The sequence below is a fragment of the Myotis lucifugus genome, unplaced genomic scaffold, assembly GCF_000147115.1.
Source record: "Myotis lucifugus unplaced genomic scaffold, Myoluc2.0 scaffold_3, whole genome shotgun sequence".
In the NCBI taxonomy this organism is placed as follows: Eukaryota; Metazoa; Chordata; class Mammalia; order Chiroptera; family Vespertilionidae; genus Myotis; species Myotis lucifugus.
In genome coordinates this window covers 11666084-11682014 of record NW_005871051.1, presented here as the reverse complement: position 1 = coordinate 11682014, position 15931 = coordinate 11666084, and the positions used below count along the sequence as shown (strand labels likewise).

At 39.9% G+C, this 15931-nt stretch overlaps 1 long non-coding RNA gene across 1 annotated transcript in view; it reads right to left on the bottom strand.

The window, feature by feature from the left end:
* LOC111827342 overlaps window positions 1–15931 on the bottom strand; it is a 119761-nt gene that overhangs the window by 99718 nt on the left and 4112 nt on the right. Inside the window, exon 2 of the long non-coding RNA XR_002830848.1 lies at window positions 1495–1664. This is a non-coding gene — a long non-coding RNA (uncharacterized LOC111827342). The remainder of the gene's footprint in view (window positions 1–1494; window positions 1665–15931) is intronic.

The following is a 15931-nucleotide window of genomic DNA, read 5'->3' as shown; positions in this document are numbered from 1 at the left end:
TCTTAAATGTCAAACAAATGGCATCTGTTGCCTCTCACCAGGAGTAGAAGTGCAAACACGTCTGCCCACTGCATCTTGGTATTAGAGTCACCAAAGAAAACACAACACAACCCTGGTAGGCCTAAGATGAAGTCACTCATGCTAAGCCCCACATTAGCAAGCCAAAACTTAACTAAGTTTCTATGCTCAGCTCTCCCGGAATAGGAGGCCTAGGCCAACCAATCAGCGCTTGCCCACTCAGCACAAGTTACGGGACCCCGCTCTGAGAAGTCCCTTTGATCCATAGAAGAAAAGTAACCCTGCTTTAACCAATCAGCAAATGCCCAGGATAGTAAGTCATCCCTTAACACCGTCAATAGGTTCTTGGAAACGTTGACTTTAAGCAAAATGACGTATAAGGAAACCAATTTTATCACAGGCTAACTGATGTAAACAATAGTTAAGTCTCCACAGCATTTTTCTGGTCACAAAACAACACCAAACTTCCCATTAAAGACCCAAAACACTTCTAATATTAAACATTGAAATAAATGTGAGCTGTGCATGCATTTAAGAAAAATTAATAAAAACATGTAAGATGATTATTTTCTCACTGTTTATTCCAGTTCAGGGACGTGGGTGGCCAGAGCCTCTCCCAGCAGCTCAGGGCACAGGCAGCATACACCATGGACAGGACGCCCTTCCATCACAGGGTACACTCACCCACACTCTCTCAAGACAGGGATAATTTAGATGCCAATTCACCTCACCGCACATCTTTGGGATGTGGGAGGAAACCAGAGTCCCCAGAGAAAACCCAGGCAGACATGGAGAGAAGATGCAAACTCCACACAGACAGTGGCTCTGGCCAGGAATCAATGTTTTTTTTCTCATCAACATTATAACGAAATGATGTCGAACAAAAAGTATGTTATTCAACCTGTTGTATAACTTCCTCGAATGCTGCCCAACTTATGAATCACTGAATAATGCCAATAAAAGGGAAATAAGCCAATCAGAGAAAGGTAAATATCACATGATTTCACTCATCTGTGGAATCGAATGAACAAAATAAACTGATGAGCAAAGCAGATCCAGAGACACAGAACCATGAACAGACTGATGAATTTCAGAGAGAAGGTGGGGGTGAGGGAGAGATTAACCAGGGAACTTATATGCATACATGCATGGCCCATGGACTCCGACAACAGTGTGGCAAAAGCGTGGGAGGGGTGGGTGTGGGGAGGAGGGGGTCAATGGGGAAAACAACAACAACAAAACATGAAGTGGACATCTATAATACTTTCAACAATAAAGATAAATTTTTAAAATACTAAATAAATAAATAAATAAATAAATAAATAAATAAAATATACTCATTTGACGCTTTGACTACAAATCTAGTATGACCAAAAATGAAAATCCTCTTGTCTTTCTTATCATTTGTATAAACTTAACTCTGCAAAAAACTGTAAAAAAAAAATTGAATTCAAATCATAAAAATATTAGACATACCTACATGTGAAGAGAATAGAGGTTCAAGGTATGCTTCTTCTCTTCCAAGATTCTTTAAACAATGACACAGTTCATCCAAATTGGATTAATTAAACCATGGAGTCACGTTCATTTGCTCGTTTCTGTTTTCTATTTTTGGAGCAATCATTCTTTTGAAAAGAGTTGTATTGCTAAAAAAGAAAAGAATTTGGGGATGAATGGGAGAAATAATGGCACAATCAAGTTTGATGTTTACCATCTGAAATCGTTTGTGTGGAAAATTAGTACTTTGGGATAAATACAAAACTCCCTCTGATCATGAAATTGTAGGGGGCGACCCAGGAATCAGAAGACACCAAGAGTTTATGGTCAATTTATTCCATTTAACTGTTGATTATAGCATTTACCTAGCAAGTGGCATCCAATTAAGGCCTGAATCATAATGCACCTGGGGACGGTGACATCGGTGCCAGGAGCCCTCCGCTGCCACGTGGCATTTTACGGGCACTTCGGGGCACTTCTGAGAGAGGAGTCAACAAAGGCTCGGAACCTAGTAAGCAAGACTCCCGCACCTCAGTGTTCTTTTGCTGAAGACCAGAGACCTGTTTGGGCGGCGCTGCTGACTCATTCATACTATTAGGAGCTGTCAAGAGCTCTTCCTACCAGGCTAATAACACCTGAGGTCTAGAGTCTCTGTGAGATGCCAGGAAAAGGACCCCCCTCTAGACTTGCTATTTCGCTTCTGATACCGATTTATGCTTATTCCAGGGTGAGGCCCTGCATTAGGCTTGGCAGAGATGCTGGCCATCAGCTGTGCAAAGGGGTGAGCAAGGTGAGAATTTGTCTTTCCTCAGTTCCTTACAAGCCTCCCCCTGTAAGGAGAGCACCACGGTTCTCCCCTGGTTTGGGTTTTTGTAATGCAGAATATGGGAAAGATAAGAAGAGACAGGACTGTGAGTGCAGAGAACAGGGAAAGGAGAAAAATGCCAAGGGCCATACCTGGGCTCCTGAGGGTGGAGGAGGAGAGTTAAGAAGAGGTTTGAAAGGGAGGCAGCCTCCCAGCAGCTTGAGGAGGTGAGAGACTGAGACGGGGTCCAGGGGGCTTCAGCAGGTGCTGCTGAAGGGGGTGAATGCAGCACCCTTTCATGTGCTTTGAGAGACGCAAGTCACAATCCATTATCTCAACTGCAGCAATGGCTCTGAGACTGGCTACATGAAGGCAGGGCACGAATCCAGTCAAAGATGGTTTCTTTTCCCATTGTCCAGAATATAAGGTGATGATGGCTGTACTGATATTAAATACTTCATTAGATAGTGCCCCTGGAAGAGCAGGCAGATCTTATCCTTCTCAGTCATTCATCTGAGGCACAGGAAAGCAGCTCAATGTATGGTAAAGAAGGAAAGAAGGAAGGAAGGAAGGAAGGAAGGAAGGAAGGAAGGAAGGAAGGAAGGAAGGAAGGAAGGAAGGAAGGAAGGAAGGAAGGAAGGGAGGTTAACCTGATGGCCCTCAGCCAGCAACACTGCACCCTGGAAAGATCTGAGTCCACAGTCCAAGTGACTTAGGTCACTTCAGCCTCTGTCACTCACTAATGTGGGAACAAGAACAAAACATTGCTGGTCAAGTTAATAAAGAGTTTTTGTATTTTGAATGTAAGTTCTTTATCAGATATGACTTTTGAAACTATGTTCTTCTATCTGATTTAAAAGACAACTGCATAAAGCAATTTTAAACACCATATTTCCAAAGAAGGTCACACTTTGAGCACTGGGGGTTAGGACTGCGATATATAAAATTGTGTGGCAGAGGGAGGGGAGGCACGATTCAACTCACAACAACCAGCGTAGATCAGCCCACAGCCAGTCTATCCCTAGACATATGAGCCAGCCCAGCTAAGATCAGCAAGGCCAATAGGCTGACCACCCAGACATGTGAGCAATAAGTGCTTCTTGCAGCAGGCCACTGACATTTTATAGTTATTTGTTATATAGCATCATTATGATAATAAATGACTGGTACGTGGACTGTGGACATAATCTAAGAACTCGGGGTTTTTTCTATTTCTTAATGGGACAAAATGCTCCCCTAAATAAAGAGGGATGTTAGCTGTATTATCCAGCACTTCCCTATACTTTAGTTTATCTAATCTACATCACTGCCACAAAAGAAGCCACTGCACTCTTTTCTATATGGGACAGCAACTCATTTTCCACCCTCTATTGCGAGGTTCCTGCCCCTATGAAACTCATGCCAAGCTCTGGAGGAAATCGGGGTGGAGACAATGTAAAGAGGGAAAGCGATAATGAATTGGATCAATCATTGTTTGAAGAGAACATCAGTATCTGAGAAACTCAGAACCCACAAGCCAGCTCTGTTTGGGGCTTTGAAGCAGTGAATTCTACACAAATGGTGGGTAGAAAAGTGGTTCCCATCCATTGCAGTAACTGTTGGAGCACAGCATAGGAGGACAGCTGCCATAGCAATGAGAGGTCGGTACTAAGGCAGGACCAGGAAGTATACCCTGGCCATTCAGTGGTTATTGGGAAGGAAATAATCACCAAATGGCTTCCAAGGTGGTCGGGGGAAAGGTGCCATTCAACAGCGCGAGAGAGAGCCCTCCAAGGGCTCTAAAAGGCAAAGAGCAGTGGTAAGGGCCAGGGCATGAGTCAGATGATTTGGAGGTGATATTGCCAATTACCACTGAGCCAATAATTGGTTGATGCTTAATCACTACTGCTTCCACCTTCCGATTTGTACCCGCTGCTTAAAATGGAAATCACTGGGTAACTTTTGAGATGATATTGAGGATGGGCTTTATTTTAAAGTCTGACGACAGTATAGAGGACTTGCTAGTGGCCTGGGATCTGGGGGTGTTTTTTCACAGCACACTAATGAGAGTCTCATCAAACTCGGAACCACTCACCACGAGAAAAGGACAATAAGCCACGAAACAGACTAACCGTAGAGATTCAGAGATAGACTAAGAATAGTTCAAGGACATGAGATTATGCAATTATGACTAATAATTCCATTATTTTTCATGAGAAGAGGAAAAAAGGTAAAAAACTCATAATGTGACCTACTTTCCCCTCTGTGAAGATAATCTATTTGTAGTAGGGAAAAAACAGTAGTTATAGTGTCTACAGGAAACTGAGAATGGCATTATACTTAAGTACAGAAGAGATACTTTTGAACTTGTTCAGACTCCCTCTGACATGTTAACCTCGCTACAGTCACATAACATTTGGTTAAAAACTGTTTATAAATGAAATAAGCCATCAGCTTCTCTAATTAATCTCATTTTGGGATCTTTGCAACAGTATTAGGCTATAAATTATAGTATATTAGATGATAATGACAAGAAAAAAGAAAAAGTGCTAATAATTCTCTATTAGCCTGGACTCTAATTCTATATTCACACAAAACAGAGAAAATACCTAATGTACATATTTAAAACACATCAGAGAAAAAAAAAGAAAGGGATAGAGATCATTTCAAGAGTCCAGGGAAAGTTTCACACTGTGTAATATAATAGACTAGAAGCCTGGTGCACAAAAATTCGTATACTCAGGGGGGTCCCTCAGCCTGGCCTGCGCCCTCTCACAGTCCAGGACCCCTCGGGAATGTCCACCTGCTGGCTTAGGCCCGCTCCTCAGGGAATCAGGCCTAAGTTGGCAGTCAGACATCCCTCTGGCAGCCCGGGAGCCCTCGGAGGATATCCGACTGTCGAGGAGGCAGGAGAGGCTCCCACCACTGCTGCTGCACTTGCAGACGTCAGCCCAGCTTATGGCTGAGCGGAGCTCCCTCTGTGGGAGTGTACTGACCACCAGGGGGCAGCTCCTGCATTGAGTGCCTGCCCCCTGGTGGTCATTGTGTGTCATAGTGACTAGTTGTTCAGCTGTTAGGGTCAATTTGCATATTACCCTTTTATTATATAGGATTCTTAAAGTCAAGAGTTTGGGAATCTTTGAGTTTTTTATTTACATAAATAGTCCAAATCTAGAATAATTTAATTTATTGAATCAATTTTTAAAGTTATGAGTATAATCAAGTATAAGTAGACACTCTCTTAAATTACATCATTATCAGATTTACCATTACCCAGAGAATAAAGTTCCTTCTATTACATTCTACTGTTCATAGATATTCACAAGGTCAGATCAGATGAAGGGGTGAGGAATACAGCCTACTTAGTAAGAGGAAATGAAAAGTCATATAACAAAAGGAGTGCAAAGGAAGGGTTGGGGCCATTATTGCAATATACTAGAGTCCCTGTGAATGATTTCCCTTATTCAGTAGGTATTATTTATAATATAATTTCTAATTCTTTATAATTCTTTATAATATATAATTTATATATTCTTTTTAATGAAAAAATCTCTCTCAGAAGTTCCAATTTACTTTTTCAGTCTATCTACCATTACTTTCCTCTTTCCCCTACTTACAAACTAATTTGGATCCTTCATTTATGTGAAAGAGTGCTTTCTCATAAATTATCTCAAGATTGGTGTCATTGCCATTTTGTAGTTGTAAAAACAAGACCCTTCAATGTTAAGCAAGCTGTCCTGGGTGATGCACTGAGTAAGTGGCAGATGTGGGGATGGCGCTGGTCCAGGCCAGGGCTCAAGTCACCTTACCAGGCTGTCCCTCCAAGTGAGCAGTAACAGTTTAACTCATGTATTTAAAAGTGCCTACACTCCACAAAAGCATTTCTGGGGACATCTTAGGGCTAATGGTAGGCAAACTTGACTGCTGACTTTTGAAAGATAGTGATCTTAGACACCAGTTAAATTTCCTATATAGAAAACTTTGAATCAAATTTCAAATGAAACAGTGGAGTCAGTTAATAAGAAATCATCCCTTTAACATAAAAATTCACTGGTCTTTTAGAAGCAGATGCTGAAGAGGTAAAATGGATATTAATGTCTTGAGATATACAGCTTGACTTGCTTTCTTAGAAAATGATAAGTAAAAGCTGCCTCTCTGCTTTGTTAGAAAATAAAAGAATAAAAGGAAAGCAAATGTACCAGAAAGTCATTGCTAACCAATGGAAATAACAGCCTTACTATTATTTCAAAATTAGCCCATTAACTGGCCATTATTGACCTTCCCTACCTGCACACAGTTTTTGATGAATGACCTTGACCAACCCCCTTTATAAACAGCTAATGATATTTACTAGTGGAAATATCTTTTAAACATGGTAGTCCTGGATTTTTTCATGTAAACAAACCTAAAACTTATGAATTCATGGAGCATTTCTGGTTGGAAAATGAAAGTTGTGTAAGCTGTGTGATTCATGAAGAAAGAGATGCCCTAGCTGGTTTGGCTCGGTGGATAGAGTGTCCACCTGCAGGTTCGGTTCCAGTCAAGGGCACATGCCCAGGTTACGGGCTCGATTCACAGTAGGGGGTGTGCAGGAGGCAGCCGATCAATGATTTTCTCTCATCACTGATGTTTCTATCTCTCTCTCCCTCTTCCTTCCTCTCTGAAATCAATAAAAATGTATTTTTTTAAAAAGAAATAGATGCTCCAGTCATAACGGCTTCTTTGAGGAACAATGTTTTATATATATATATATATATATATATATATATATATATATATCATAAATTCTAAAACAAAAACAGATATTAATGTAAAGTAAAAAAAGACATTTTTTTTTTGAACTGAGTAATGTTTCCAGGCTCCCCTAGGAAAAAATTTCATCTGTGCCTTCTGCTGGCCTGTATCTCAGTTAATCATTCTTGCTCTAGCTGGTTTGGCTCAGTGGATAGAGTGTCGGCCTGTAGACTGAAGGGTACTGGGTTCGATTCCGGTCAAGGGCACATGCCCAGGTTTCAGGCTCCACCCCCAGTAGGGGGCATGCAGGAGGCAGCCAATCAATGATTGTCTCTCATCATTGATGTTTCTATCTCCCTCTCCTTTCCTCTCTGAAATCAATAAAAAATACATATATTTACGTTAATCATTCTAGGGTTTGATGTCAAGTAAGCACAAGTTTCATATAAATTTACTTTGAGAACTCAACATATTACAGTAACACCAAAAGAAATTTAAGAAATATAAAATAATTAAATATAATCATTCATATTCTCTTAAAGCTGACATGAAAAGGGCTATACCTCTCGTCTCTTTGGGGGATGCGTCTAATTAAAGCTTTATCTTTCCAATTTTATATGATTTTCATTTCACATATCATGAAAATAATTAGTAACAAAAATCAAGGGGAAACATTCTACGAAGACACTTTTGCTAGAGGGTTGTCATAAGTTGTGTTTGATCAACACAGAATAAGAAAGTAAATACAGGGGTTTTCTTTTTAATGTCTGTAGTTGAAGAGCATGTAATTAATGTCGGCATTTGATTGCAATTTTATCAAATGCAAATAACATCTGAAAGAGTGAGGTGCCTTATCAGCAAGAGAGGTCAATGGCAGCAATGGGAGCAAGATTTTGAGGTTAAGATCTGTGAGAGAAATGAAAACATAGGGTATCTTCTAATAATGAAATGTCAACATGATCCAGTTTTTTGGCATTTTAATTACTGGTAACTTATTTTGTGAAAATCAATAGTGTCTTAATCCTTTAAAGTATACTTTTCTTTAGAGAAGGACTAAGGGCCATGCAAAAATATCCCTAAATTGGTAATCAAGGGACCTAGGGATTTTATTCCTGTTCTCAGCTGCAAACAGGAGGTGTATTCTTGTCTTATTAGAGGTGAATCCAGGAAACACAGCTATGGGTGTGGAAACGTGTGACAGGGAAGGGAGTGAAGCCAAGAGAGGGTGAGCTATTAGCAGGTTATCACTTTGGCCAACTGAGCTTGATCCTTCTAGGAGACCGTACAACACACCTTTGAGCTATTCACCCAGAAGGGTGAAGGAGTTGGGTATGTATCCACTGGCTCCTGTCTGTCTTTGGTTACGTGCTGCTCCCTGGATGAATTTACTCCCCAGCACTTCCGGCAGCCAGAGAAAGTCTGGGAGCAAACAACTGCAGATGCTGCCAGTGGGAAGCCATATGTTGGGTGCACAGAGGAACGCTGACTCCGGAGCAGGTGCAGAGAGCCAGCAGCCTCTGCCGCAGGTTGTGCACTGTTGTGGTCTCAGTTGATATTTATTTTTTTAAATAAATATTTGTTATTGATTTCAGAAAGGAAGGGAGAGAGAAAAACTTCAATGATGAGAGAAAAGCACTGATTGGCTGCCTCCTGCATACCCCCACTGAAGATCAAGCATGCAACCTGGGCATGTGCCCTGACAGGGAATTGAACTGTGACCTCCTGGTTCATAGGTAGATGCTCAACCATTGAGCAATGCCAGTCGGGCTCTGTTGATATTTAGAAATCATATTGTAAAACCTACCATTCAGTGCCATGAAGGCTATCTTAAAATATATGCTTGAGACAATGAACCCAGAATTCATATTGACTCAGATTTCTATTTTAAGACAAAAAAAAATACATTTTCCTTCTGCTTTAATTGGTAGAAGGCAGACTCTAAAGCATCAGCTCTCAAGTTTTTTGGTCCTCGGACACCTTTACACTCTTAAAAATAAGAACCCAAAAGAACATGTTTGTGTCAGTTACATCCATCAGTATTTACCATATTAGATATTAATACTGTGGCATTTAAATATAGTTATTTCTAAAGTCGTTGTAAAGTAACAATAATCTATATTATATATAAAATGCAGAATAGTAAACATTTTTATGAAAAATGACTATCATTTCCAAAACAGTGAGAACAGCATTGTCTTACATTTTTGTGAAATATAATTAAAGTCTGGTTTAACAGAACACAGCCGGATTTTCATAGCTGCTTTTCATCCAATTTGTTGTGATATGTTGTTTTGGGTTGAAGTATATAAAGAAACCCCAGCCTCACCCAGACACTCAGCTGGAAAAGAAGCTCATGAGCCCTGAGGAAAGGTCTCAGGAACACGCCAGTGGTCCTCAGGACACACTTTGAGAATAGCCGCTCTAAAACTGATCAGCTGAAATGCAGGAATTACCCTAGTTACGCATACAAAATAAAAGAATGTGTTTCACACCTGTAGTTCTGAATAACCATTTAAATCCTTGCTTAGGCCTAGCCAGTTTGGCTCAATGGATAGAGCATCAGCCTGTGGACTGAAGGTTCCTGGGTTCAATTCCAGTCAAAGGCACATGCCCAGGTTGTGGGCTCGATTCCCAGTAGGGGGTGCAGGAGGCAGCCGCTCAATGATTCTCTCTTATCATTGATGTTTCTATCTCTCTCCCTCTCCCTTCCTCTCTGAAATCAATAAAAATATATTTAATAAATAAAAAAAATAAAATCCTTGCTTATAGGGCAAATTGTGTTATTGATTGAAAACTAGAAGGCCCTGTATTTGCCCACATTGTAGTGTTAGTTGGGAGCAATTTTTGCATAATTCCTGGCCTTATATGCTTCTAGTTTCAATAACTTTCACAAGAATGGAAAGCAATGTTGATGCATTTGCATGAAGAGAAACTGAAGAGGAGGAAAGTGCACAGAAACAAAACAACCCGTGGAAAAGGACAATATAATCTATAAATTGAGTTATTGGACAATTTTCCTCGTCAGAGAATGTGCACTTAGGAGCATGATAAAATACTGCAGTAGTTTTATGCTAACGTCCATAGATATTTCCAGCCATCATACTATCGCAATTTGCTCTTTGCAATGTAATTTCTACTGAGTGATATAATGAACAGCATCATCCCTAAAGAGTCCTTCAGCTGATTCATAGTAAGAAAAACTAAAAATATTGACCTATGCTCAGGAAAACGGACATTAAAAGCCCACACCCCATGCCCTGATTTTATGAGATTGTCGATTTTCCCTTACATTTTAAAATCAGTTTCTTCCTTGATTTGACAAACATTTAGAATATTGAGTTCGTTTTTAAATGTGGGGTTTTTAAAAGATGTAGAATACACTTAGTCTTCCTTCATTTTTAATAAAATATTCCTGAGGAGAGCAGCACCAAAATACAATGGATTGATTTATAATGCAGAACACATATAATTACACACATGAACTGTCAGTTTCTTCCTTGATTTGACAAACATTTAGAATATTGAGCTCGTTTTTAAATGTGGGGTTTTTAAAAGATGTAGATTCAAACTGACAACAAAAATCAGGGAAACCAAGCATATCTTCACCCCCTTGGACCCAGCATTAAACATGACTACTTTGCTTCAAAATGGAATATAGAAAATGGTGTCAGAGGTATTGTCAGTGAATTTTTAAAAGGAAATCGTTTTCTACATATTGGTATCAAAAGAATAGATTCATTGCTTCAACAGAAAATGTATCAATTACATGTACTAATAATATTGCTTTCATACTTTTAAAATTACCATTGATTCTTTTATGAAGAAACGTTCTGATTAAATTTGTAATTAATATTGATTTAAGGAATTCAACTGTTTCTGACAAAGTGTTTAATCATTACTCATCTATGGAGCACTGCGGTAATCTAAAAACTAGATAGCCCTAGCCAGTATGGCTCAGTGGATCGAGTGTTGGCCTGCGGATCAAAGGGTCCCAGGTTCAGTTCCGGTCAAGGGCGCATACCTTGGTTGCAGGCTCCTCCAAGGCCCGGCCCAGATAGGGGCTCATGCAGGAGGCAACCATTCGATGTGTTTCTTCCCTCACATCACTGTTTCTCTCTGTCTTTCCCTCTCTCTTCCGCTCTCCCTAAAAATCAATGGAAAAAATTCTCAGGTGAGGATTAACAGACAAACGAACAAACAAATAAAAACTAGATAAATGATGATATGGGAGCAAACCAAACATTTACAGCCTGTGCAATCACCCACTGCCTGGCAGAGCCCAGGTGCCCTCAGTTGTCACCCAGGGTGCACCAGATTGTGCTGCATGGGGACTCTGCTCTGAGCTCCTGCAGGACCCCTTTATTCTACCCAGCAGGTCCCCACCACAGTAATGGGTAGTGAAATTCAGGGCAGGAAGTGAGAACAGTCTCCCAGGAGTCATGATGTAACATGATAAGAAAGGGTAATGAAAAACATACCCTGCTAAATTTGGTAATTTTCTCCGATTGTTTTCCAAATGGGAAGATTAAGTATTATCTAGCTAAAATATGTTTATTCATGAAGATTTCAGGTGGAAAGCTTGAATATTTGTCCACCTGTTTTAAAATAGAATACCTTGCAGCCTTACTGGGGGCCCCAAGGCAGGCTTGGGCCAGGGCTGAATCAGAACAAGCCCTCTAGCTCCCAGCCCTGCGTAGCTTCCACTTAATGATGTTAGTCCCCTCATTTACTGTTAAACAAGAAATTATCAATTTAATTATTAATCAATTATCAATGTGAACATTATTAATAATCTGTGGATAATGAATTTTAAATCCTGATTGGTTACATTGTGGGCATCAATTTCATCATGTGAGTAAGAATCCAATAAGGACTGATTTAAAGCAAGATGATAAAAATATTGTTTTTCGCCGAAACTGGTTTGGCTCAGTAGATAGAGCGTCGGCCTGCGGACTGAAAGGTCCCAGGTTCGATTCCAGTCAAGGGCATGTACCTGGGTTGTGGGCACATCCCCAGTGGGAGATGTGCAGGAGGCAGCTGATCGATGTTTCTCTCTCTCATCGATGTTTCTAACTCTCTATCTCTCTCCCTTCCTCTCTGTAAAAAATCAATAAAATATATTTTTAAAAAAATAAAAAAAATATTGTTTTCCTCTCCATTTGTGTAAGCTGTATGGTTTAGGGACTTTCTGCAAATGGGCACGCATTAGTCAAATCTCTTATATTTAAATATAATTCATATTATAGTCCCCATTCATGCTCAGGCCCTCCATTTCACCAAGGTTTCATCATTTCCTTATGTGAAAAGACAACGTGAAAAGATGTAAGTGACCAGTTCTCATTATTTCCTCATCATTCAGAAATGTCTTAATTAAATCCCATTATTCTTATTCAGAGATAATAACTCCATTTCTTACAAAGTCTTAATGTCATTGTGTGTGAACATGCACATATATTCCAGCTTTCTGCTTTAATATCCTTTCTATATTTTAACAGCATTTCTCAGCAAGTCAATAATTGAATGTTATGTATATTATCTGAGGAGAACATATAATTTCCCAATACAGTGTCATTGAAACATGTTTCAGGAGCTGCAGATTCTTAAATCTATGCAAAAACTTTAAAAATAATCAGTTACTGTGGAAATATTCTCACTGAGTGTGACAGCTCTTTAATGAATTTGGGTGTATTTTTGTATTAATTAAGCTTTCTTTACTTTTCAATTTTTAATAAAAAGCTCTACATATTTACTTTATCTACTTGACACTGAATTTGATAAATGACATACAACTTTATCTATACCCTAACTCTGCCACCAACTCCATCCAAATACAGACAGACAGACACACACACACACACACACACACACACACACACACACAGAAGAGGGAAATGGTTTATGCCTGCTCCCTTTGTGTCTAAGTTTAGTTCTTACTAATGTAGGGCCATGGCTTCTTTCCATTACTATAATGATTATGTGTCCTTTTATATTACTCATAAGTAAGTGCATGGGCTTTGAATATGAGATATCACTACACATGGAGAATAAAGTAATGCTCCTTGACATTTCCAAAACCTCTTATTCACCCAGGTTCCTAACTGATACTGAAATCACATTTGGTCTTAACACATGATATACCTACTCCAATATGAATTATACATCATGTGTCTATAAAGCGCATATCCAGGTTTATCCTCAAATTCTAAGTGCATCAGTACAAAGCTCAATTCTTCATTTTAATATAGCTCAGGACACCTTCTAACTTGCCACTCATCAATCACTGTAAGTGACAGTATATTAGAAGAGAAAAAGAAACCAAGCCTCATCTCAGCATGCCTGCTCCCCCTGAGTGAAGGCTGTGGGAGAGATTACTACAGGCAAACCATGTTGTAATATATTTTCTTGAGTTGCAATTCCATGCCTCACTACATTTCAATTCCTCTCTTCAAATAGTTTTCGTTTGGATGTTTAAAAGAGATATTAGATTGGTTACATAGTCATTTTCTTTTCAAGAAAATGTGCCTTTAAACAGGTTACCATGGCTACACATGGGTCACTATTCAGTTTGTTTTTAACTTGCTATAAACCAAATAACAACGGAACTAAAATGTACAAAGTGGATATATCCTTACACCTTAGAATTTTCAGATAATGACTGTTTCTCTACAAAATGGGTGTAACTGCTTGTTGCTCATTTAACTATTCCTATTCTCCAATGTCTATCCTAGGTCCTACTTTCAGAATGTTCTTCCCAGCTACTAGAAACCTAACATGTCTCTCCCTGGACCCTCTTTGGAATTTCTCCAAGTGTGAGCCACTGAATCATCTTCATAAAAAGCAGCTGTAATTTATTTCTACTTAAATTTCAGTGTGATCAGTAAATATACGTGGAACTACTTTTACTCCTTTTAAATTTAATGAGACTTATTTCATGTAACATTATATGGCCTCTCTTTCTCAATGTTCCATACACATTTGGAAAGAATGTTTATTCTTTTGTTGTTTAAAAGTTATTTATAGTTAATATAGAGTTGTACCACATTTGTATGGTTAGCCACAGAATATTGTAATGTTTGTCATTGAGGTACACATTATTAACACAGTTGATGGGAGTTTTGAGGATCTAACATGAAGTGCTTTTTAATCTTATGACACACCCATTATTAATAATCCATGTGGCTTTTCATCTGGAAATGATTAAGGAAGCAGGTGTGACAGAATTTATGAAGAATAGTATAGTCATACTCAATTTGTAGCCAAATCTGCCACAGCTGCTAAAAATTATTTAGTTCTTAATTAAATTTATTTTAAATGGAAAAGTTTTTTTCTATCAGCCAGCGAAAAGCTAGGGCCATATGCTTAGAAATTGTGAGTACCCTTTATTTTGGGTATCAATAGGAGAAATACTTTGTCAATAACAATTGACTTCCTGAAATCAATATAATACAAATCTAATCAGAACATTTATTTATAAAAGAATCATTGATAATTTTAAAGGTATGAATGTAATGTTATTAATACATATAACTGATACATTTTCTATTGAAGCAATTAATCTATTCTTTGGTATACGGGACAACCCTCCAACCAACTGAGCCACACTGGCCAGTACTTGACACACATTTTTTTAAATATCAAAATTATTTTTATTGTAAGACAGGCACAAAACAGAAAGGGAAGATGGTGGCAAGGTACAAAACAGAAAGGAAAGATGGTGGCGTAGGTAAACGCCTGTACTCGCTACCTCCCACAACCACATCAAAATTACAACTAAAATACAGAACAACCATCATCCAGAACTGCCAGAAAGCTGGCTAAATGGTAGTCCTACAACTAGAGAAGTAAAGAAGAAAGCACACTGAGACTGGTAGGAAGTGTGGAGGCGCAGAATGGGCTGGTCCGACACCCACATGTGCCTCTTTTTTAATGGGAGGGAGATCATCTCTGCAGAGGCCTCCTGGAGGAGCAAGGGGGCCCAGCCCCACACCAGACACCCAGCCCAGGGTCCCAGAGCTGGGAAAAGGAGTCCCTATGGGCTGTAAAAACCAGTGTGGATTGGGGCTCAGTGACACAGAGCTGTTACTCTTAAAAGTCCAGCACCACAAACTGAACTTACAAGGTCCTGCTTCCTCTGAGCTCCAGAGCCAGGGTGAGGCTCTGAGGGACACAGACACATATAAGGAGGAATTGGACTGTCTGGCATCGGGGCAGGAACTTGGGGGTGACTTTCTCCCATATGGAGGTGCTGGCAGGGATAATTGTTCCTATTCTAGGACCTCCCAGGTCACAGGGATGACTGGCAGCTATTTCTGTTTGCTCCATCCTGGTGATTCCCTAAGACCCCACCTCATCCAATTTACAACCACACCCAAGCTGTGTGCAGCAGCTTTTGCATATAAATGGCCTGTCTTTGATCAAACAAACTGCAGCTGGGTCAGAGAGCCACAAACCTATCAATAAAAGGCCCAAGACCCAGCACCAACCAGCCTGCTTTGCTTCACAGCTGGGCCTCATCTGGGCACTTCCAAACCTGATACAAAGAGGAGGAATCTGCAGATCTCTCTGTAGCTCCTGCTGGGTGGCCCCAGGCAGTGGCTGACTTTGCACTTCCCTGGAGACCCAAGAGCCAGTGTACCCAGTGGTCAGTGTCAGACCATATCAGATTACAACTCTACATATCCATAAGTGACATACTCAAGGGGCAGACTCAGTGAGCACCAAAGCCCCACTGAAGCAAGTCCTGCTTCATTAGAGGCGTTTCCTGCACAGCAGCTCTCCCACTGTAGTCTCAGCTGGTCCTCACAGCCAATTGGCTTGCAGGTCAATTCCTCCCAGTGCCACCAACAGCAATCAAGTCTCAATTACAACAAGACTGTACTCACAGCCCACAAAGAGGTG